Source organism: Gigantopelta aegis, chromosome 4, assembly GCF_016097555.1.
Source record: "Gigantopelta aegis isolate Gae_Host chromosome 4, Gae_host_genome, whole genome shotgun sequence".
NCBI classification, from domain to species: Eukaryota; Metazoa; Mollusca; class Gastropoda; order Neomphalida; family Peltospiridae; genus Gigantopelta; species Gigantopelta aegis.
In genome coordinates, this window is record NC_054702.1 from 38,952,588 (window position 1) to 38,975,795 (window position 23,208).

The 23,208-nt window shown below is 40.6% G+C and overlaps 1 protein-coding gene across 4 annotated transcripts in view; it reads left to right on the forward strand.

Annotated features, from left to right (window-relative positions):
* The first annotated feature begins 7,609 nt into the window (after positions 1 to 7,609).
* Positions 7,610 to 23,208, forward strand: part of LOC121370526 (probable beta-D-xylosidase 2) — a 165,648-nt gene continuing 150,049 nt past the window's right edge. The window contains exon 1 of one of the 4 annotated variants that reach the window (XM_041495812.1): positions 7,610 to 7,738. The gene's annotated coding sequence lies outside the window, so the exon portion shown is untranslated. Of the gene's footprint in view, positions 7,739 to 15,753; positions 15,819 to 20,659; positions 20,724 to 23,146; positions 23,172 to 23,208 lie in introns of those variants that run through there. The other 3 variants (XM_041495813.1, XM_041495815.1, XM_041495814.1) reach the window with 3 other exon arrangements.

The following is a 23,208-nucleotide window of genomic DNA, read 5'->3' on the forward strand; positions in this document are numbered from 1 at the left end:
GTAACTAACGGGAAATGGGGCAAGCTCACTCCAAAAAAACCCCACCAAAACCAACAAACAACACCCCCCCCCCAAAAAAAACAACAAAAAAACAAAAAAACAACAAACAAACAAACAAAAAACAACCAACACGAGAAAAACAAACAAAACACTGAAAGTGTATTTTGTTTAGATGGAGAATTATTTTATGTTTAGCTCTGCACCCCATCCCCACCACCACCATCTTTATTGTAGGCAAGGCACGACCCTTGTGATATGTCCTATTCTATATCTTGCTGATCTTTTGCTTTTCGTCTTTTGTCTCAGCCTGTTGATGCGGTTTTTGTTTATTCTTGTTTTATCAAGTCGAGGACGCGCACTATCACAGATATTTTTGTCATGAATATGATTACTGAAAAAAAAACCATATAGCTCTTAACATACACACATATGGGAATGGAATAAAACCTCCTGGCTCGTGTGTTTGCGCAAACAACAAAGGTGATAAATTATAGACAGGAGCACGTGTGCTGCACCAATGGAATGTTCATGAGATTGAACACTGACGGTCGCTCGCTAAACTGGTATTTTGGGCCTAGTGTTAAATACACGTTAAGAGTAAGTATACGATAGAAACCAGTCAGGTTGTTTGCGAGCACTCGCTCTCCTGAACACGACACCAGGCTGACGACAGCTGTGAAGATTGCTATCTCGTGTAGGTCTGAGGTCGTGAACAAATAATTCAGTTCGTATTTGCATTTCTGCCATCTGTGGAGCCGAGTGTAGATCAGTGGCATAGGGTGCACACCACCAACTACAATCCTACAGATGACAATAGTAACAGTTGCGTCTGAAGCTGCTAAATGCAACGTTTCAATCAACCTACACAGTATAGATATAAACAAATGTACATGTAAAACAACCCCTTACAGTTACAGTAAATAATAGAAAATGGTGTGTGTGCGTGTGTGCGTGCGTGCGTGCGTGCGTGCGTGTGTGTGTGTGTTTCTAGTTTTATATATAACGGGATGCGTCTTTAGACTAGAAAACACAGGTACACGAAAAATGTCTTCTTCGCAAGCCAAGGTACCATTCCGTGTAGTATACAGCTATACCATCTAATACAATAGCATGACCGAAATTGATAGCTCTTTCACGTATAAGCTATACTGAAACTGATTACTTTGTGACACAAATGAACTGCAAGTGACGTAAATATGTTTTAGTTCCAAAAGACGTTTAAATTGACTTTAAAGCTGTTTTTAGAGGATATGTAAATAAATAGAATACTACATCCGTGTTTAAAAACGTATTCAACTTGCTTTCGCTCATTAAGTGCGGAGGGTTTTGTTTTTTTGTGGTTTAAAAAACAAGAAAGAAGATAAATGGTATCTAAGGGCCATTTATGTAGTATCCTCTGTCATATATCTTACCAATGGCAGGCATAGTAGTATTCAGTACTCTATTTAAAGGGGGAATTTGAACTTTGACTTGATCAGTGGCCACGCACTGTAAAGTAAAAGTTAATATTAGTATGTAATGTTGGTGGGAAGAAGTAATTAAATGCAACTTATTAGATTATGTTCCATTTCGTTTGACATTCCAGAGGCGGATCGGGGGGGGGGGAGAGGGAGGTCCGCCCCCCCCTAAATTTTGCGATAGTTATAATTTTATTATATATTAATTTTCATATTTTTACGATCCCCCTCCAAACCTCCCCCAAAGTTCCCTTGGCTTTCCACTTCATGTCACTGCCCCCCCCCCCCCCCCCAATGGATTTTCTGGATCTGCCACTGCATTCGTCTGGCCCTGGTCAGAAGTCGTGCTCGCGACGAGCGTGCTTGAACATTAAACTGATATAAGCACGTTAATTCCCGACATCTGACCTGACAGTCATTTGTGGGCATACATAGTCAATACATACATGACATTTATTTGACGCCATGTCGATTTGCAAGCATGCTGGCGCTAACTAAAAACGAACAAAGTTATCTTGCTAATTAATGACTGCTTATATCTCAAAACACTATATGACATTGCCCGACCAAAATTAAATATTAAAAAAAAGTCAGCAGTCATGTTTTCTTGCTTCAGTGCTTAATCATCAAACTATATGTGTAACTGGGCGTGTACGGGTCGTGGCAAGTCAGTGCTAATGAGCGTAATGCACGTTCTCTGCTGCACCTGTCTTTCTTATCCACGAGGAAATAATATACTAAGGAAGCAAATAGATAACACTGGCGTCAAAAATATATATATATATTACTAGCAGATGGTATTCACGTCGGGCGGCGTGTGGTTCAGTGGTTACCCCAAGAACAATGGGTCGCAGGATCGATCGCCCTCATTGAACTAGGTTTTTCTCTATACTCAATCACTGTTCTCCTACCCAATAATGGTTCTCCTACTCAATCAGTATTCCCTTACTCAATCAGTGTTCCTCTACCCAATCAGTGTTCCCCTACTCAATCAGTGTTCCTCTATCCAATCAGTGTTCCCCTACTCAATCAGTGTTCCCCATCCCAATAAGAGTTCCCCTACCCAATAAGAGTTCCCCTACTCAATCAGTGTTCCCCTACCCAATAAGAGTTCCCCATCCCAATAAGAGTTCCCCATCCCAATAAGAGTTCCCCTACTCAATCAGAGTTCCCCTACCCAATCAGGGTTCCCCTACCCAATAAGAGTTCCCCTACTCAATCAGTGTTCCCCTACCCAATAAGAGTTCCCCATCCCAATAAGAGTTCCCCTACTCAATAAGAGTTCCCCTACTCAATCAGGGTTCCCCTACCCAATAAGAGTTCCCCATCCCAATAAGAGTTCCCCTACTCAATAAGAGTTCCCCTACTCAATAAGAGTTCCCCTACCCAATAAGAGTTCCCCTACTCAATAAGAGTTCCCCTACTCAATCAGGGTTCCCCTACCCAATAAGAGTTCCCCATCCCAATAAGAGTTCCCCTACTCAATAAGAGTTCCCCTACTCAATAAGAGTTCCCCTACTCAATAAGAGTTCCCCTACTCAATAAGAGTTCCCCTACCCAATCAGGGTTCCCCTACCCAATAAGAGTTCCCCATCCCAATAAGAGTTCCCCTACTCAATAAGAGTTCCCCTACTCAATAAGAGTTCCCCTACTCAATAAGAGTTCCCCTACTCAATAAGAGTTCCCCTACCCAATCAGGGTTCCCCTACCCAATAAGAGTTCCCCTACTCAATAAGAGTTCCCCTACCCAATCAGGGTTCCCCTACTCAATCAGAGTTCCCCTACCCAATCAGGGTTCCCCTACCCAATAAGAGTTCCCCTACTCAATCAGTGTTCCCCTACCCAATAAGAGTTCCCCATCCCAATAAGAGTTCCCCTACTCAATAAGAGTTCCCCTACTCAATCAGGGTTCCCCTACCCAATAAGAGTTCCCCATCCCAATAAGAGTTCCCCTACTCAATAAGAGTTCCCCTACTCAATAAGAGTTCCCCATCCCAATAAGAGTTCCCCTACTCAATAAGAGTTCCCCTACTCAATCAGGGTTCCCCTACCCAATAAGAGTTCCCCATCCCAATAAGAGTTCCCCTACTCAATAAGAGTTCCCCTACTCAATAAGAGTTCCCCTACTCAATAAGAGTTCCCCTACTCAATAAGAGTTCCCCTACCCAATCAGGGTTCCCCTACCCAATAAGAGTTCCCCATCCCAATAAGAGTTCCCCTACTCAATAAGAGTTCCCCTACTCAATAAGAGTTCCCCTACTCAATCAATAAGAGTTCCCCTACTCAATAAGAGTTCCCCTACCCAATCAGGGTTCCCCTACCCAATAAGAGTTCCCCTCCCAATAAGAGTTCCCCTACTCAATAAGAGTTCCCCATCCCAATAAGAGTTCCCCTACCCAATAAGAGTTCCCCTACTCAATAAGAGTTCCCCTACTCAATAAGAGTTCCCCTACTCAATAAGAGTTCCCCTACTCAATAAGAGTTCCCCTACCCAATCAGGGTTCCCCTACCCAATAAGAGTTCCCCATCCCAATAAGAGTTCCCCTACCCAATAAGAGTTCCCCATCCCAATAAGAGTTCCCCTACCCAATAAGAGTTCCCCTACCCAATCAGGGTTCCCCTACCCAATAAGAGTTCCCCTACTCAATAAGAGTTCCCCTACCCAATAAGAGTTCCCCTACCCAATCAGGGTTCCCCTACCCAATCAGGGTTCCCCTACTCAATAAGAGTTCCCCTACCCAATAAGAGTTCCCCTACCCAATCAGGGTTCCCCTACCCAATAAGAGTTCCCCTACCCAATAAGAGTTCCCCTACCCAATAAGAGTTCCCCTACCCAATCAGAGTTCCCCTACCCAATAAGAGTTCCCCTACTCAATCAGGGTTCCCCTACCCAATCAGGGTTCCCCTACCCAATAAGAGTTCCCCTACTCAATAAGAGTTCCCCTACCCAATCAGGGTTCCCCTACCCAATAAGAGTTCCCCTACCCAATCAGGGTTCCCCTACTCAATCAGAGTTCCCCTACCCAATCAGGGTTCCCCTACCCAATAAGAGTTCCCCTACTCAATCAGTGTTCCCCTACCCAATAAGAGTTCCCCATCCCAATAAGAGTTCCCCTACTCAATAAGAGTTCCCCTACTCAATCAGGGTTCCCCTACCCAATAAGAGTTCCCCATCCCAATAAGAGTTCCCCTACTCAATAAGAGTTCCCCTACTCAATAAGAGTTCCCCATCCCAATAAGAGTTCCCCTACTCAATAAGAGTTCCCCTACTCAATCAGGGTTCCCCTACCCAATAAGAGTTCCCCATCCCAATAAGAGTTCCCCTACTCAATAAGAGTTCCCCTACTCAATAAGAGTTCCCCTACTCAATAAGAGTTCCCCTACTCAATAAGAGTTCCCCTACCCAATCAGGGTTCCCCTACCCAATAAGAGTTCCCCATACCCAATAAGAGTTCCCCTACTCAATAAGAGTTCCCCTACTCAATAAGAGTTCCCCTACTCAATAAGAGTTCCCCTACTCAATAAGAGTTCCCCTACCCAATCAGGGTTCCCCTACCCAATAAGAGTTCCCCATCCCAATAAGAGTTCCCCTACTCAATAAGAGTTCCCCATCCCAATAAGAGTTCCCCTACCCAATAAGAGTTCCCCTACTCAATAAGAGTTCCCCTACTCAATAAGAGTTCCCCTACTCAATAAGAGTTCCCCTACTCAATAAGAGTTCCCCTACCCAATCAGGGTTCCCCTACCCAATAAGAGTTCCCCATCCAATAAGAGTTCCCCTACCCAATAAGAGTTCCCCATCCCAATAAGAGTTCCCCTACCCAATCAGGGTTCCCCTACCCAATCAGGGTTCCCCTACCCAATCAGGGTTCCCCTACTCAATAAGAGTTCCCCTACCCAATAAGAGTTCCCCTACCCAATCAGGGTTCCCCTACCCAATAAGAGTTCCCCTACTCAATAAGAGTTCCCCTACCCAATAAGAGTTCCCCTACCCAATCAGGGTTCCCCTACCCAATCAGGGTTCCCCTACCCAATAAGAGTTCCCCTACCCAATCAAGGTTCCCCTACCCAATAAGAGTTCCCCTACCCAATAAGAGTTCCCCTACCCAATAAGAGTTCCCCTACCCAATCAGGGTTCCCCTACCCAATCAGGGTTCCCCTACTCAATAAGAGTTCCCCTACTCAATAAGAGTTCCCCTACCCAATCAGGGTTCCCCTACCCAATCAGGGTTCCCCTACCCAATAAGAGTTCCCCTACTCAATAAGAGTTCCCCTACCCAATAAGAGTTCCCCTACCCAATCAGGGTTCCCCTACTCAATAAGAGTTCCCCTACCCAATAAGAGTTCCCCTACCCAATAAGAGTTCCCCTACTCAATAAGAGTTCCCCTACTCAATAAGAGTTCCCCTACTCAATAAGAGTTCCCCTACCCAATCAGGGTTCCCCTACCCAATAAGAGTTCCCCATCCCAATAAGAGTTCCCCTACCCAATAAGAGTTCCCCATCCCAATAAGAGTTCCCCTACCCAATCAGGGTTCCCCTACCCAATCAGGGTTCCCCTACTCAATAAGAGTTCCCCTACTCAATAAGAGTTCCCCTACTCAATAAGAGTTCCCCTACCCAATCAGGGTTCCCCTACTCAATAAGAGTTCCCCTACTCAATAAGAGTTCCCCTACCCAATAAGAGTTCCCCTACCCAATCAGGGTTCCCCTACCCAATAAGAGTTCCCCTACTCAATAAGAGTTCCCCTACCCAATAAGAGTTCCCCTACCCAATCAGGGTTCCCCTACCCAATAAGAGTTCCCCTACCCAATAAGAGTTCCCCTACCCAATAAGAGTTCCCCTACCCAATCAGGGTTCCCCTACCCAATCAGGGTTCCCCTACCCAATAAGAGTTCCCCTACTCAATAAGAGTTCCCCTACCCAATCAGGGTTCCCCTACCCAATCAGGGTTCCCCTACCCAATAAGAGTTCCCCTACTCAATAAGAGTTCCCCTACCCAATAAGAGTTCCCCTACCCAATCAGGGTTCCCCTACTCAATAAGAGTTCCCCTACCCAATCAGTGTTCCCCTACCCAATAAGAGTTCCCCTACCCAATAAGAGTTCCCCTACCCAATCAGGGTTCCCCTACTCAATAAGAGTTCCCCTACCCAATAAGAGTTCCCCTACCCAATCAGGGTTCCCCTACCCAATAAGAGTTCCCCTACCCAATCAGGGTTCCCCTACTCAATAAGAGTTCCCCTACTCAATAAGAGTTCCCCTACCCAATAAGAGTTCCCCTACTCAATAAGAGTTCCCCTACCCAATCAGGGTTCCCCTACCCAATCAGGGTTCCCCTACTCAATCAGTGTTCCCCTACCCAATAAGAGTTCCCCTACTCAATAAGAGTTCCCCTACTCAATCAGAGTTCCCCTACCCAATCAGTGTTCCCCTACCCAATTAAAGACTGGTACATTAAAAAGGACGTGTATGTACTGTCATTGCTATGGAAACGTGTACATACATTTGTATAAACTAAGATTTAAAATAAAATAAACAACCAAATAAATAATCAAATAAATTTAAGAAAAAATAAAATTTAAAAACCTTAAATGATCTAAACTAATAATTACAAACTGTCTAGCAGCCAGGAAATCGTTTTCCCCATGTCATTTTATTTTCAAAATTGTCCTGGGAAGAACGGTACGCCTCTGAACACCAACACCCCCACCCCACCCCCTCTAAATTTCTATCGGTTCGCAAAGGCAATACTAGTGAGGGAAGTTTATGGGGTCGAGACATGCTGCCCCCAAAATACATTAAAATTTTTAAAAATAATTTAAACCAGTCAACCCCCCACCCCCACACACACACTCCCACCCCCACCTGATAACAGTTCAAAAGCATTGCCTGGTTAAAACTAATTCTGGGACAAAGCCGTTACTAGGATGCGAACCCAGGAGCCTACGTATCAGCCTCAACTACATGCATTCCGTCACTGGGCTAGCGACTGACCTCGATATCTATATATCGCGACATGTTCCGGACGCCTAGCGCTTTCTCACAAGTTGACTGGTACCATATCGTATCATCACATTAATCTTACGTTAGGCGCAAAATCCAGTCTAGCGAGCGACCGTGATCGCTCGCCACCCTGAACACACCCTCAGGTATATCTACCCAGAGTGCTCCTGTATTTAAGTTGACAGGTGTCCGATTCAACACACCTCAGACGAACCACTCCCAGAGAAAATGACGTGACCTACAGCCTATAGCTTATAAATACACGACTTAACGACAGGTGAGTAAATATAAATATTATATATACAGTTGATAAACATTAATCTTAATGCACTAATACATTAAACACAGTCGTTTTAACAATGGATGATGGGATTAAAAGGCGCGACCCTTAATTCCCACTGCGAACTCTGTCACGAGGCGAACAATAGACCGGTTCTCTACCGAAAGCCACGCTGATCCGGCTGCCAGTCGAAAAATATCAGGCCTGACCTTGACCGACTCGAAAACGCTTTATCTCGTGACTTGTCGCGTGAATTATACCCAACTTTTGAGTACATTTTGCTCATTTCTAAGAGTATTAATGTCGTAACAAGGCCGTACCCTTTTTGCTGTGAGAGTGTAATCAAGCAAGATTAAGTTATAACCGATCGCACATTGTTAACGGTATAAATAATAAAACGGATCTGCGGGATCGAAACGTTTTATTAATTGTGTCACTTAGGTGTTAAAGGCATATTGTCACAGACCACTGGCCGATTAAATGGCCTAACAAAGTACTGCCTGAAAAACATATTTGATTTGTCTCTAAACATACTTTATTCATCTATCTTCTTAGCCACCTTACTCCACTTATTAAGAACATTTTGAAAAAGTAATTGAATTATGGCAATGGTCCATAATTCAAAAATTAATATTGCCAAGATGGTTGACATAGATTTCACTCCATTATGGTTCAGTTAAGGTGATGAGATAATAAGATTTGGTTTCTAAACATTAATGTAATTTTCATTTATTATCCATTTTTAAAGAAATAAAGTCCTTAAATCTGTGACAGTATGCCTTTCAGTTGTTTCAAGCGCGTGTAGGGGGAGTCGGGTCGGGTTGGGTCTGATCCCCCCCCCCCCCCCCCCCCCCCAAGCGAATTAATTTTTTTTAGTACTTTCCAGGGTAGTATACCCCCGCCCCCGCCGTGTAAATTCCTGCGCACAAACACACAAACACACACACACACACACACACACACACACACACACACACACCTCTTCACAGGATTAATATCTAGGGCGGGTAGGAGTTTAGGCTTAAAAATGCATTTACAGTATTATGAATTTAACACTAACATACATTATAACATATTACGTCTTCCTCACTAAAACGAAATAAAGACCGCATCCCCACTGGATCTGGCCCCGTGCTTATAAATCTTAAAGTCTAGACTTTAATAAAGTCCAGACTTTAACGTCATGGCAACGCCATTCAAATAGCATTACGTTAAAGTGTGAACTTTATTAAAGTCTAGACTTTAAGTTTTATAAGCACGGGCCCTGCACCTGTTTTATGTAACCCAGCCAACGAGAGAGACAAAAAGACCCAACCCATCGGCGTTTTTAACATACTTTCGTCATTCTTGTTTTTTTCTGCCTCAATAAAAGGAAATAAACGCAGCACCCCCTCTGGATCTGCGCCTTTACATATGTTTTATGTAACCCAGCCGACGAGAGAAAAAAAAACCACCAACCCATCGGCGTTTTTAACATACTTTCTTCATCCTTTTTGTTTTTTAGTTTAGCATTAATAATGTTTATTTATTTATTGAGTTATTTATTGAGTTATTAATTAATGAATTACGTTATTTATTTATTTATTTATGTATTCCTATCCCACCCCACGCATCATAAATCCCCACCCCACCCCTTCTCTCCGTAGCAGAACACCAGGGTAGAATATCGTGCATTTCATAATTTAAGTTAATCAGTTATAGTGTCGGTGGACCCAATGGGCTATTTCTCGTTCCAGCCAGTGCACCACGACTGGTATATCATAGGCCGTGGTATGCGCTGCTGGGTACCCTGTCTGTGGGATAAAAGATCCTTTGCTACTAATGGAACAATGTAGCGGGTTTCCTCTCTGGGACTATATGTCAAAATTGCCAACTGTTTGACATCCAACAGCAGACGATTAATAAATCAATGTGCTCTAGTGGTGTCGTTAAACTAAACAAACTTTAAAGGGACATTCCTGAGTTTGCTGCTATGTTTAAGATGTTAACGACTAACAGAGACTTTTTAACGATTGTAATTAAATATCAAATATATTTTCCTGCAAAAAATATTAGTGGCTGTATATTAAACATGTTTTTGATCGTTCTAATATTTGTACTGGGTTAAATTTCGTTTTATTTCCTAAAATATATTTTTTCGTACGTACGAAATTATTTGAAGACGAAATCCAGCTTGGGCTTCTTACAAATATTAAGACGACCAGACACACATTGAATATACAGACACTGATATTCTAAACAAGAAAATATATTTAACATGTAAGTTTAATCGTAGAAATATTTTATGGATCGGAAACATCTTACAATGCAGCAAACTCAGGAATGTCCCTTTAACTTTTTCAATTATAAGGCTACAATTAAATTTAAAATATAATTTAAATCCATACATATGTACAATTTATTTTTCACATTTTATTAAAATGCTCGGCTGTACAGGTAAGCATCAATTAATCAGTTAGAGAAGAAACCCACATTAGCCACATCTCTGCATGTAAGCTACCCCATCCCTCCACTCCCCTTTACCCTCGTCGATGGGCCCATTGGTCTATTTTTCGTTACAGCCAGTGCACCACGACTGGCATATCAAAGGCCGTGGTATGTACTACCCTGTCTATGGGATGGTGTATATAAAAAGATCCCTTGCTGCTAATCGAAAAGAGTAGTCCATGAAGTGGCGACAGCGGGTTTCCTCTCTCAATATCTGCGCGGTCCTTAACCATATGTCTGACGCCATATAATTGTAAATAAAATGTGTTGAATGTGTCGTTAAATAAAATATTTCCTTCCATCCCATCTACCCAAGTACATGTATGCATAGAATTCACACAAAACCATTTGACGATCAATCGAGGCAACACCAGCGGTGCAGACATGGTGGTTTTCCTTGTGTGTGCATCATATTAATTTCCCATGAGAGTCATATTTACCATTGTAGCCGACAGCAGACGTGACCTTTAAAACTGGAATATCTGGCTTGTATGAATCAGGGCAGAGAGTCTGTGAAAAACGCGGAAATAAAGCCATACGTTTTTTAAAAAGTATCCCTTTCGTTAGTTTGATGCCATTGTGACGTGTTTCGGACTAAACGCTCTTCTAGATTGGATGCGACGCGTGCGTGCGGTCTGACTATTGCTTATGTGGCTTGTGTTTTTGGGGGATGTAAACCACATACGATTATTTCCATTCAACAGAATGTTGTCAGACGCACTTATTTTAGCCGCACCGCACGCACACGCCGCATCCAGTCTATATGAACTTTAACAAATCCTTTTTACGGACTAAAACTAATAAATTGAATTGAATTGAATGAATGAATGTTTAAAGGGACATTCCTGAGTTTGCTGCAATTTTTAAGATGTTATCGACTAACAGATACTTTTTAACGATTGTAATTACATATCAAATATATGTTTCTGCATAAAATATTAGTGGCTGTATATTAAAGCCGCACACCCTAGTTCCATCCAGCGAAAATAAATTATAATTTGGTTAATCTACAAACCTGTAACACACTTAGATCACGTTTTTTATCAAATGGAGTGAAAAAGCAGGTTTTATATCGATAAATACCATGGGTATCCCCATGTCCCAATTGCTTGAAATAATTTTGAAAGTTTGTATTCTGATGTCACCGGTAGATGTCGCTCGAAGCACAACAATGCCTACGTCACGACAAATTTAACAGACTTTGGGTGCGATCTTTTCACCTTTCCTGGACATGTTCCAACTGTTCTGTCCTGGTTGTATTCCCTCTCCAGATATCGTAGGACTTAGCAAAATTATTGGTTTTAAGGGTTTGTAACGTTTTGTATTGAGATACTTACTTGTCTGAACTTTATTGTTACTGAAAATGTTCACGAACTGTGAAGAAAAATCTCACAAATGAACAACAACAAATCGGATGTTGATTGCGCGAACCGTGCACGAGAAAACAAACCGAACCAAAATGATAACGGTCACGTGGTATACCAACGTCTGTGACATTGAAATGGAAATATCCCGTCTAAAAATAGATTAGACTTGTCTGCTCAACGGTTTTTTCTCAAACGTACGTCCGTTTTTCAGAAATACGAAAAATGCATTTTGTGGTATTACAAACACCAGGATTACCAGGATTACCAAAAAACACTTCAGGTGAATGGAAATGTATATTCTAAATAATAAACGGTAAGTAAAGTGCAATTTTATTTGTGAAAAAATGGGTTTAATAGCGAAAAATAACGCCGTAATGGTTAACAACTAGCCGTAACTAGGGTGTGTCCCTTTAAACGTGTTTCTGATCGTTATAATATTTGTACTAGGTTAAATTTCCTTTTATTTCCTAAAATATTGTTTTTTCGTACGTACGAAATTATTTGAAGACAAAATCCAGTTTGGGCTTCTTTAAAGTATCTTTTATTTGCGCTTCCCACAGGCAGGATAGCACAAACCATGGCCTTTGTTGAACCAGTTATGGATCACTGGTCGGTGCAAGTGGTTTGCACCTACCCATTTGAGCCTTGCGGAGCACTCACTCAGGGTTTGGAGTCGGTATCTGGATTAAAAATCCCATGCCTCGACTGGAATCCGAACCCAGTACCTACCAGCCTGTAGACCGATGGCCTAACCACGACGCCACCGAGGCCGGTAAGGACAACCACAAGGATAACGAGAGATGAAACCCGCTGCTGCTACGCAATGGGCTATTCATGGATTAGTAACCAGGGATCTTTAATATGCAGCATCCCATAGACAGGATGTCAGATATCACGGCCTTTGTTATATCAATTGTCGAGCACTAGCTGGAACGAGAAATAGCCCTTTAGACCGCTGGGCTAGGTCCCGACCCCACCCCACTTTCTTGTTTAGAATATCAGCACCTGTACTATATCCAGTGTGTTTCTGGTCGTTCTAATCTTTGTAGTAGCCTTTTAAAAAAGTTCACTTCCTAATATACTCTTCAAAAAAAGTAGGGGAACCTGAATTATTAATGTTAATATCAACTATTAGACCGAATATACGATTTGACCACAGACATCCTAGTAAACAACGTTCAGGTCTGTTTATCAACACACCGAAACACATTCCATAGTTTGCACGTGCATCACGCAGTTGCCCCGTACACGTGCGTGGGATGTCATTCTCCATTTTGACAATTTCCAGGAGGGTAGATAAATCACTGTGGGACATTATTTCTGTCAATCCTTTTCATTCTGTTGATCATACAGTTGTTATTGTTTTGGTTTTAGTCATTTTTATTGTTTGAATTTGCGATTTACTGATTAAAAAAATGTCAACTTTTTGACACCAATCGTCCTTCTAGATCTTTGGTGGTCATAAAACCTACTGTAATACTGAACTACCGGTTGTAATGTTGGCCCAAGTAATTCATTATTATCATCAATCTAATTAAAATTAGCTCCACTATTACATGTGGATCTAACAGCAGCCAGGTGGAGCTCATGTCCACCAATCAAAACCTTACTTGCAGAATCATGCCAGTGATTTAAAAATAATTTGAAAACATTCCGAATTATCCTGAGGGTATACTACATGTTTCGTGTGAATTACGAATGCCTTAAAACATGTTTTATTTTATAAAATAAATAATTTGTAATGTAAAACTGAAGACTCTTTTAGTTTTTCTTTATATAAATAAATAAATAACTTTTAATGTAAAATTGAAGACTGATAACCCATCCCGTACGTATTGGTATGGTTCGCTGTACTGCGGCCACTAAAATAGACTCGCCCGATATTTTTAGAATTTGTATGCTCCCAAATAACGTTGTAAAAGGCGAAGTGTGATTGGTCAATATTTAAATTATTATTTACAGACGAAATGTTACCTGGACATTGGAGACTACGCAGTGTTGTTAGCAATCTGATTAAAATTAGTTCTACTGGTTTAAATAAGGCATTCGTAATTCACATGAAACATGTCGTATACCCTCAGGATAATTCGGAATGTTTTCAAATTATTTTCAAATCACTGGCAGGATTCTGCAAGTAAGGTTTTGATTGGTGGACATGAGCTCCACCTGGCTGCTGTTAGATCCACATGTAATAGTGGAGATAATTTTAATTAGATTGTATTATCATATAACCATTCCCCACAGCTAATGTACCTTACAATTTTGGCAATTGTAAATTTTTATTAGAGTTCCCCTATGTTTTTTGAAGAGCATATATATATATATATATATATATATATATATATATATATATATATATATATATATATATATATATATATATATATATATATATATATATATATAATATTCGTACACGTACGAAATTGTTTGGCGGCAAACTTAATTTTTGACTACTACAAACATTATGTGCTTATCAGAGCCGGTTTAAGGATCCGCGGGGCCTGTAGCACAAATAACAGCGGGACCCCCTTCCCCTGATATATATTTTGCAACCCTCTCGTGGAAAGGGAAAAATGACATGGGGAAAAATAAATGAACCCATCACCGCGGGTACATCCGAAGGGCTCTGGAGCTGATATTCCAAATATAAAAATGTATTTAATTTGTCATTTTAGTCGTTAATAAATTATCTACAGATATTCAGTTAGTTGAAGAAAACATGATACAATGATAGCACATTCAGAAAAGTTCCGTCAAAGATACTCTAAAATGCGGATTAGTCCTCGTTAAAGGGACATTCCTTAGTATGCTGATATTTTTAAAATGTTATCGACTAGCAGAGACTTTTTAACGATTGTAATTACATATCAAATATATTTTTCTGCATAAAATATTAGTGGCTGTATATTAAACGTGTTTCTGATCGTTCTAATATTTGTACTAGGTTAAACTTTATTTTATTTCCTAAAATACATTTTTTCGTACGTACGAAAAATTATCTGAAAAAAAAATCCAGTTTGGGATTCTTACAAATATTAAGATGACCAGTTACACACTGATATACAGACACTGGTATTCTAAAGAAGAAAATATATTTGATATGTAAGTTTAATCGTAGAAATATTTTATTAGTCTGAAACATCTTACAATGCAGCAAACTCAGAAATGTCCCTTTAATACAATATATTGACGCTGTTCTTGTCAGCTAAAAATAAAATACAAGACTATCGGTCACTAGTATTTCAAAGGTTGTCTCCCCTTAGTTAAGGTAACCGTTGCTTATTGCATCAAATACACTAAACAGATTTGGTTAACGCTATTTGTAAACAAATGCAGATTAGCTTCGTTTTGCATAGCCGTTGGAAACCGGAAAGCGACAGCACCACACTGTATCCAAAAAAAAAAAAAAAAAAAAAAAAAGAGAGAGAAGAAGTTTGTTTTGTTTAACGATACCACTAGAGCACATTGATTAATTAATCATCGGCCTGAAAATAAAGTGACCAGAATATAGTAGCCATTTTCAGTGGCCTGTTGTTCTTTGTTGGCCCTCGAGCAATAAATTGACCAAAACTTGTTTGGAGCCGTTCACAATTTTGAGATTTTTACTGGGGTGGCGGGATATAAAACAAAAATACCCCGCATTATTCATATACAAATTGCTAGTTGACTTTTCCGTGGGTATCAATTTCACTGCACATAGGGACGGGACGTAGCCCAATGGTAAAACGCTCGCTTGATGTGTGGTCGGTCTGGGATCGATGCTCGTCGATTGGCCCATTGGGCTATTTCTCGTTCCAGCCAGTGCACCACGACTAGACTATATCAAAGGCTGTGGTATGTACTACCCTGTCTGTGGGATCGTGCATATAAAAGACCCCTTGCTGCTAATCAAGTGACAGCGGGTTTCCTCTCTCAATATATGTGTGGTCCTTAACCATATGTTTGACGCCATATAACTGTAAATAAAATGTGTTGAGTGCGTCGTTAAATAAAATATTTCCTTCCTTCCCATCTACCCTAGTACATGTATGCATAAAATTCACACAAAACCATTTGACGACCAGTCGAGGCAACACCAGCGGTGCAGACATGTTGGTTTTCCTTGAGTGTGCATCATATTAATTTCCCATGAGTCATATTTACCATTGTAGCCGACAGCAGACGTGACCTTTAAAACTGGAATATCTGGCGTGTATGAATCTGCGGCTTGTGTTTTTGGGGTATGTAAACCACATACGATTATTTCAATTCAACAGAATGTTTTCAGGCGCCCTTATATTAGCCGCACCGCACGCACACGTCGCATCCAGTTTATATGAGTCGTAACAATTGTGTTTTTTCACTGACTAAAACTACTAATATATTATCTCGATTAGAAGGAAGGTTTTATTTTATGACGCACAACATATTTTAATTATTGTTATATGGCTTCACACACACACACACACACACACACACACACACACACACATATATACATATACATACATGCATGCATGCATGCATGCACGCACGTACGCACGCACGCACGCACGTACATACATAGGTAGGTAAGGACAACCACAATGATAATGAGAGAGGAAACCCGCTGCCGCTACGCATAGACAGGATGTTACATATCACGGCCTTTGTTATATCAATTGTCGAGCACTAGCTGGAACGAGAAATAGCTCTTTAGACCGAAGGGCGAACGCCTTACCCCTGGGCTAGGTCCCGGCCCCACCCCACTTTCTTGTTTAGAATATCAGCACCTGTACTATACCCAGTGTGTTACTGGTCGTTCTAATCTTTGTAGTAGTCTAAAAGAAATTCACTTCCTAATATACTCTTCAAAAAAGGTAGGGGAACCTGAATTATTAATGTTTATATCAACTATTAGACCGAACATCAGTTTTGACCACAGACATCTTAGTAAAGAATGTTCAGGTCTGTTTATCAACACACCGAAACGCATGCCATAGTTTGCACGTGCATCACGCAGTTGTCCCGTACACGTGCGTGGGGTGTCATTCTCGATTTTGACAATTTCCAGGAAGGTCGATTAAAGCTGCAGTCCCTGGAATATTTTTTATTATTTAAGCATACAGAATAGATTATTCAGTTCTGTTTGGTACATAAAAGGCCCACCACATCGCTATAGTTTCGCAATGCTCGCTTATCTACATGATCTAGGTCAACTACAAACGCATTGGCCAGCTTTGTTTTTCTTCATTTAGCCGGACGCCAGTAGAACTGGGACTTTACGTGATTTGCGCAGGCGCTGAGCTTCTCACGTGATTTTGAACAAATTTAACTGTCTTGATCGAGGGGTCGTCTCGTATCTCTAAAACATATTTATATCCATAGAGGTATGGTACAACACCTTTCCAGGGGTCGGTGGGTGATTTACCTTGAAATTTTGACAGTGGCCAGCGGTTAGCATACGCGTTACATGTAAGGGGGTGTTAATAATTATGCAACGCTCTAGAGGTAGAGGAAGAGGGTGTTGTGTTCGATTTACGTAACATTTTTCAAGACTATATGTTATTTTTATTCATTACTTAGACGTAAAAATGTGTTTTTTGGAAATGCGCGGTCAGTCTAGGATCGATCCCCATCGGCGGGTATATAAAAGGCCATAGTATGTGATATCCTGTCTGTGGGATGGTACAATAGCTGAATGTGGGTGCTGTCGGATTTCATTCTGTAGTATGTGTATTAGTGATTAATATGTGGATATCTTTTTTTATGGGTTAACTCGAAAATGATCGATGTAAAGGTATTTGACGTCAAACATAGGATTGGTGTGGTATTAGAGCGGGAATCTTTGCCAACTTTTTGGTTGTCAGGAATTGCCAAAAAAAGACATAGGTTGGTCTCTGACTGTAATGAGAGCGTATTTATGTCCAAATGTCCGTCTAGCTCTCTTACAGTCAGAGTACTCGGGCTACATTTTTGGCTGCTACAAACATTATGTGCTGATCAAAGCCGGTTTAAGGATCCGCGGAGCCTGTAGCACAAATAAAAGCGGGACCTCCTTCCCAGGATATATATTTTGCAACCCTCTCGGGGAAAAGGGATAAAAATTACCTGCGGGGGGGGGGGGGGGAAATAAATGAACACACCACCGCGAGGACATCTAAAGCGCGGGGTCCGTAACACGTGCTACATGTGCTACTAGGATAAACCGGCTCTGGTGCTGATATTCCAAAGACATGGTTGTACCCTCGATTGGGGGGGGGGGGGGGGTCAGCAGGGGGGAGTTGCCCCCCTGAGAATCTCACTTTTTTTTTTTTACTCCAGAAAATAGCATACACATCTCAGGGTTTAATTTATGTAGTGTTTCGTTTGTTTATAAAAAGTAGTGCCCCCCCCCCCCCCCCCCGGGATTTTGATCAGGGTACGGTCCAGAAAGATAAAAATGTATTTAATTTGTCATTTTAGTCGTTAATAAATTATCTACTAGAACTAGTTGAAGAAAACATGATACAATGACAGCACATTCAGAAAAGTTCAGATTAGTCTTTTTAATACAAACCGGCCTCGGTATATCGTGGTTAGGCCACCGGTCTACAGGCTGGTAGGTACTGGGTTCGGATCCCAGTCGAGGTATTGGATTTTTAATCCAGATACCGACTCCAAACCCTGAGTGAGTGCTCCGCAAGGCTCAATGGGTAGGTGTAAACCACTTGCACCGACCAGTGATCCATAACTGGTTCAACAAAGGCCATGGTTTGTGCTATCCTGCCTGTGGGAAGCGCTAATAAAAGATCCCTTGTTGCCTGTCATAAAAGAGTAGCCTATGTGGCGACAGCGGGTTTCCTCTAAAAAAACCAGTGTCAGAATGACCATATATTTGACGTCCAATAGCCGATGATAAGATAAAAAAAAATCAATGTGCTTTAGTGGCGTCGCTAAATAAAACAAACTTTACTTTCTTTAATACAACATATTGACGCTGTTCTTTTCAGCTGAAAATAAAATACACTATTCACTAGTATTACAAAGGTTGTCTCCCCTTAGTTAAAGTACCCGTTGCTTATTGTAACAAATATACTAAACAGATTGAGTTAACGCTATTTGTTTGCAGATTAGCTTCGTTAAAGCGACAGCATCACACTGTATCCAAAAAAAGAAAGAAAAAAAGATAAGAAGTTTGTTTTGTTTAACGACATCACTAGAGCACATTGACTAATTAATCATCAGCTTGAAAATAAAGTGACCTGAATATAGTAGCCATTTTCAGTGGCCTGTTCTTTGTTGGCCTTCGAGCAATAAATTGACCAAAACTTGTTCGGAGCAGTTCACAATTTTCAGATTTTTACCCACACCCCCACCTCCCACCCCCATCTCTAAAATAGTGCATTAAAAATAGTTTGCAATATACATCGAAATGAAATGACAGGATATTGGAACTAACAATAACATGGCTGGTACGTGGGTCCAATAAAATCGAAAAATCGTGTCAGTCATACCGATTTTCTATCGGTGTAACATGAAATTTTGTTACCCATAAAATACTGACCGATAAATCATTTTAACACCCCTAAAAAAAAAAATAATAATAAAAAAATAAAAAAATAATAAAATAAAAATAAATAATACTAATAAATAAATAAATAAATAAAAAAGAAACATTTAATTAATTAATGATTACTTTCTGCCGGTGTAGCATAAAATGTTGTTGACCATAGAATATTTACCGGGGGGAATTACTTTTCAAAGTTTTCTACATTTTTCTTTGCCGATTGGCCGCAATGTTTCTCTCTATATCAGTGTTTTGTCCTTTGTGTCGTTGCTGTGGAACCATGATACTGCAAACAGCATTAGCTGTTCCCAGGCTCCCACCCGTGAAATATGGACGGGCGTAGCATAGTATTATATCTTCTGTATTAACAAGAATCGGGGTTTCAACGTCACACAGCAGTCCCGTATGGATCGGGGCCGCAGCGGAGGGGGTGGGCTTGGGTGGTGCTCACTTGACGCCCAAAATATTTACTCGTCTAGCCACACATATATACACACACACACACACACACACACACACACACACACACACACACACACACACACACACTTCATATGTCGTTCCTACGGCTTTGCGCAGACGTGATTTCTACTACAATTTAAATAGTTTTGATGTCAACTATTGTTCTTTTCAAAGTTAATATATTTAGCTATTCCGTTTCTCGTTTATTTATTTATTTATTTCGTTCGTTCGTTTGTTCGTTCCAGGGTTTCTGCCAGAGGGTAAAACGGGTATGGCGCCATACCCAGATTGTTTTGCAGATTTGTTTGTTTTAAGTTAACCTTTTGACAAAATGAATTACTCTTATCATTACTGTATGATTTTCTGAACCCTAACCCTAAACGTAACTCATTTTCTTTCTGGGGGAGGCCCCCATACACCCTGTTGACTGTGGTTGCATTAAATTCCATAGAGCCATACCCAAAAATTCCTTTCTGCCAGAAATACTGCGTTCGTTCGTTCGTTTTCTTGTTTTTTAAAATGAAAAAAAAGAAGAAGGGCGGAACGTAGCTCAGTGGTACAGCGCTCTCTTGATGGGCGATCGATCTAGAATTGATTACCGTCAGTGGGCTCATTGGGCTATTTCTCGTTCCAGCCAGTGCTCCACAACTGGTGTAGCAAAGGCCGTTCTGTCTGTGGGATGGTACATATAAAAGATCTCTTGCTGCTAATCGAAAAGAGTAGCCCATGAAGTGGCGACAGCGGGTTTCCTCTCTTAATATCTGTGTGATCCATAACAATATGTTCGACGACATATAACCGTAAATAAAATGTGATGAGTGCGTCGTTAAATAAAACATTAATTTCCCTTCCTTCGTTAAAATGAAAAACGTTATTTCATTCTTTCCAAGCATGCTTCCCCTATCTCGGATATATTCATGTTCTTAGAATGCTATTGTTTTGTCCACCTTCAAATAAGACTAAGTTTACTTAATAATAATCGATTCAACGTTATCGATAATCGAAATCGAATGACAGTTCTTAACTTTCCGGTAGTTCCGAACATTGCCGAAACATAACGGTGACGTCATAAATGCTGTTTGACGACCGTGTTACTTAGTTACTGCATCTAGAAAGTATATTCCTCCTGTGCGAGCCAGTCTTTTGTTTTTCTGAGGTAAGTGTGAAACGACCTTTATTGCAGGACTGTAAACAAGCGGGGGGGGGGGGGGGGGACAGGGCAGCACTTGCCCCCTCCACCCCACCCCACCCCCCAAAAGAAAAGTGCTTTTCCCTAATTTTATTTGGAGAGGACCCTACATAATGCTATACCAAGATCATTTTCTCTTTTTTTCCCCCATTTTTTGTTTCCTTTATTGTTTTGTTTTCATTCCTTCTTTCCCTTTCGGTCGGTCTAGGATCGATCCCCGTCGGCTGTTTCTCGTTCCAGCCAGTGCACCACGACTGGTATATTAAAGACTGTGCTATGTGCTATCCTGTCTGTGGGATGGTGCATAATAAAGATCCCTTGCAACCAATGGAAAAATGTAGCGGGTTTCCTCTCTAAGACTATGACAGACTTACCAAATGTTTGACATCCAATAGCCGATGATAAATAAATCAGTGTGCTTTAGTGGTGTCGTTAAACAAAACAAAAACTTTTAGAAATTGACCTTAATAATCTAATTCCCGTTAGTTGTGTTCTTTTCAACTTTCATTACACTAATTAATATTTATTTTTAATTAAGATTGTAAATTTCACAGCCTTTCTGTTCCCAACCTTATCCATTCTTGAACACATTCCCAAGGGTGTACCCACAACAAGTGCGTGTCAAATGGTCGAATAATTGAGGATTGGAATGGATTATTTTTTTTCTTTAGGAACTCCGAATTTTAGTGTCAATTAAAAACTGTTCCTGTTTTTGCTCTTTGGTGAAAAGTCCACAGTGACCAAAAAAGGAAATGAAAGAAATGTTTTATTTAACGACGCACTCAACACATTTTATTTACGGTTATATGGCGTCAGACATATGGTTAAGGACCACACAGATTTTGAGAGGAAACCCGCTGTCGCCACTACATGGGCTACTCTTTCCGATTAGCAGCAAGGGATCTTTTATTTGCGCTTCCCACAGGCAGGATAGCACAAACCATGGCCTTGTTGAACCAGTTATGGATCACTGGCCGGTGCAAGTGGTTTACACTTGCCCATTGAGCCTTGCGGAGCCCACAGTGACCAGGTCTGGTGCTTATATAACTTTTAGAGTCTAGACTCGAAACTCTAATAGAGTCTGAGACACTAATGTCATGACAATGCCATACAAATTGTATGTATGTGACGTCATTAGAGACTCTAAAGCACGGGCCCAGGAGTGGATTTAGGAAACATATTTGTGAGGTGGGGGTGGGGGTGGGGGGATAGGAATGGGATCCGTAACATTAATTTAATATACAAAGGCAAAATAAATTAATTTAATTAATGAATTAATAATAATTATTAAAATCATTATTAATTTATTTATTTATTTCGTAACACATTCCGTAGTACCCCTCCCACTAACCGTTAAAGGGACATTCCCGAGTTTGCTGCATTGTAAGATGTTTCCAACCAATAAAATATTTCTACGATTAAATTTACATATAAAATATATTTTCTGGTTTGGAATATCGGTGTCTGTAAATTCAATGTGTTTCTGATTGTCTTAATATTTGTAAGAAGCCCAAACTGCATTTTGTTATCAAATAATTTCGTACGTACGAAAAAATTATATTTTTGGAAATGAAATAAAATTTAACCTAGTACAAATATTAGAACAACCAGAAATACGTTTAATATACAGCCACTAATATTTTATGCAGAAAAATATCTTTGATATGTAAATGCAATCGTTAAAGAGTATCTGTTAGTCGATAACATCTTAAAAAGTGCAGCAAACTCAGGAATGTCCCTTTAAGCCATAAGTGGGCCATATTTTCCCCCACCACATATTTTATTTCTCTCCACCGGGTATATATATATTTGCTCCCACACACATACACATACACACACACGCACGCACCATCTCTGTTTCTCTCTATCTGCCTGTCTGCCTGTCTGTCTCTCTGTCTCTGTCTCTGTCTGTCTCTCTCTCTCTCTCTCTCTCTCTCTCTCTCTCTCTCTCTCTCTCTCTCTCTCTCTCTCTCTCTCTCTCTCTATATATATATATATATATATATATATATATACATACATACACATGTATGCTCCCCCACACACGCACGCACACACACACACACACACACACACACTATCTCTGTTTCTGTCTGTGTGTGTGTGTCTCTCTCTCTCTCTCTCTCTCTCTCTCTCTCTCTCTCTCTCTCTCTCTCTCTCTCTCTCTCTCTCTCTCTCTGTGTGTCCTTTTTAACACTTTATTTTCCATTTTCAATGAAGTGCCCTAAAAAAAAATTGGGGGGTCCGGCCTTGGCTTAGTTCGATTCCATCCCTGCCCTAAAATAAAATCCTGGCTGTCAGTGTCAGTGTGAGCCAACAATTTGACTGGTTTCCAACTGTATGTTATCCTATCACATTCATTTGACGTTAGATTCACAAACCAGTCAAGTAGCCGGTCACAAGCGCATGACTCAGGTGAGCGCACTATTGTTTATTATTGTTACGTTACAGA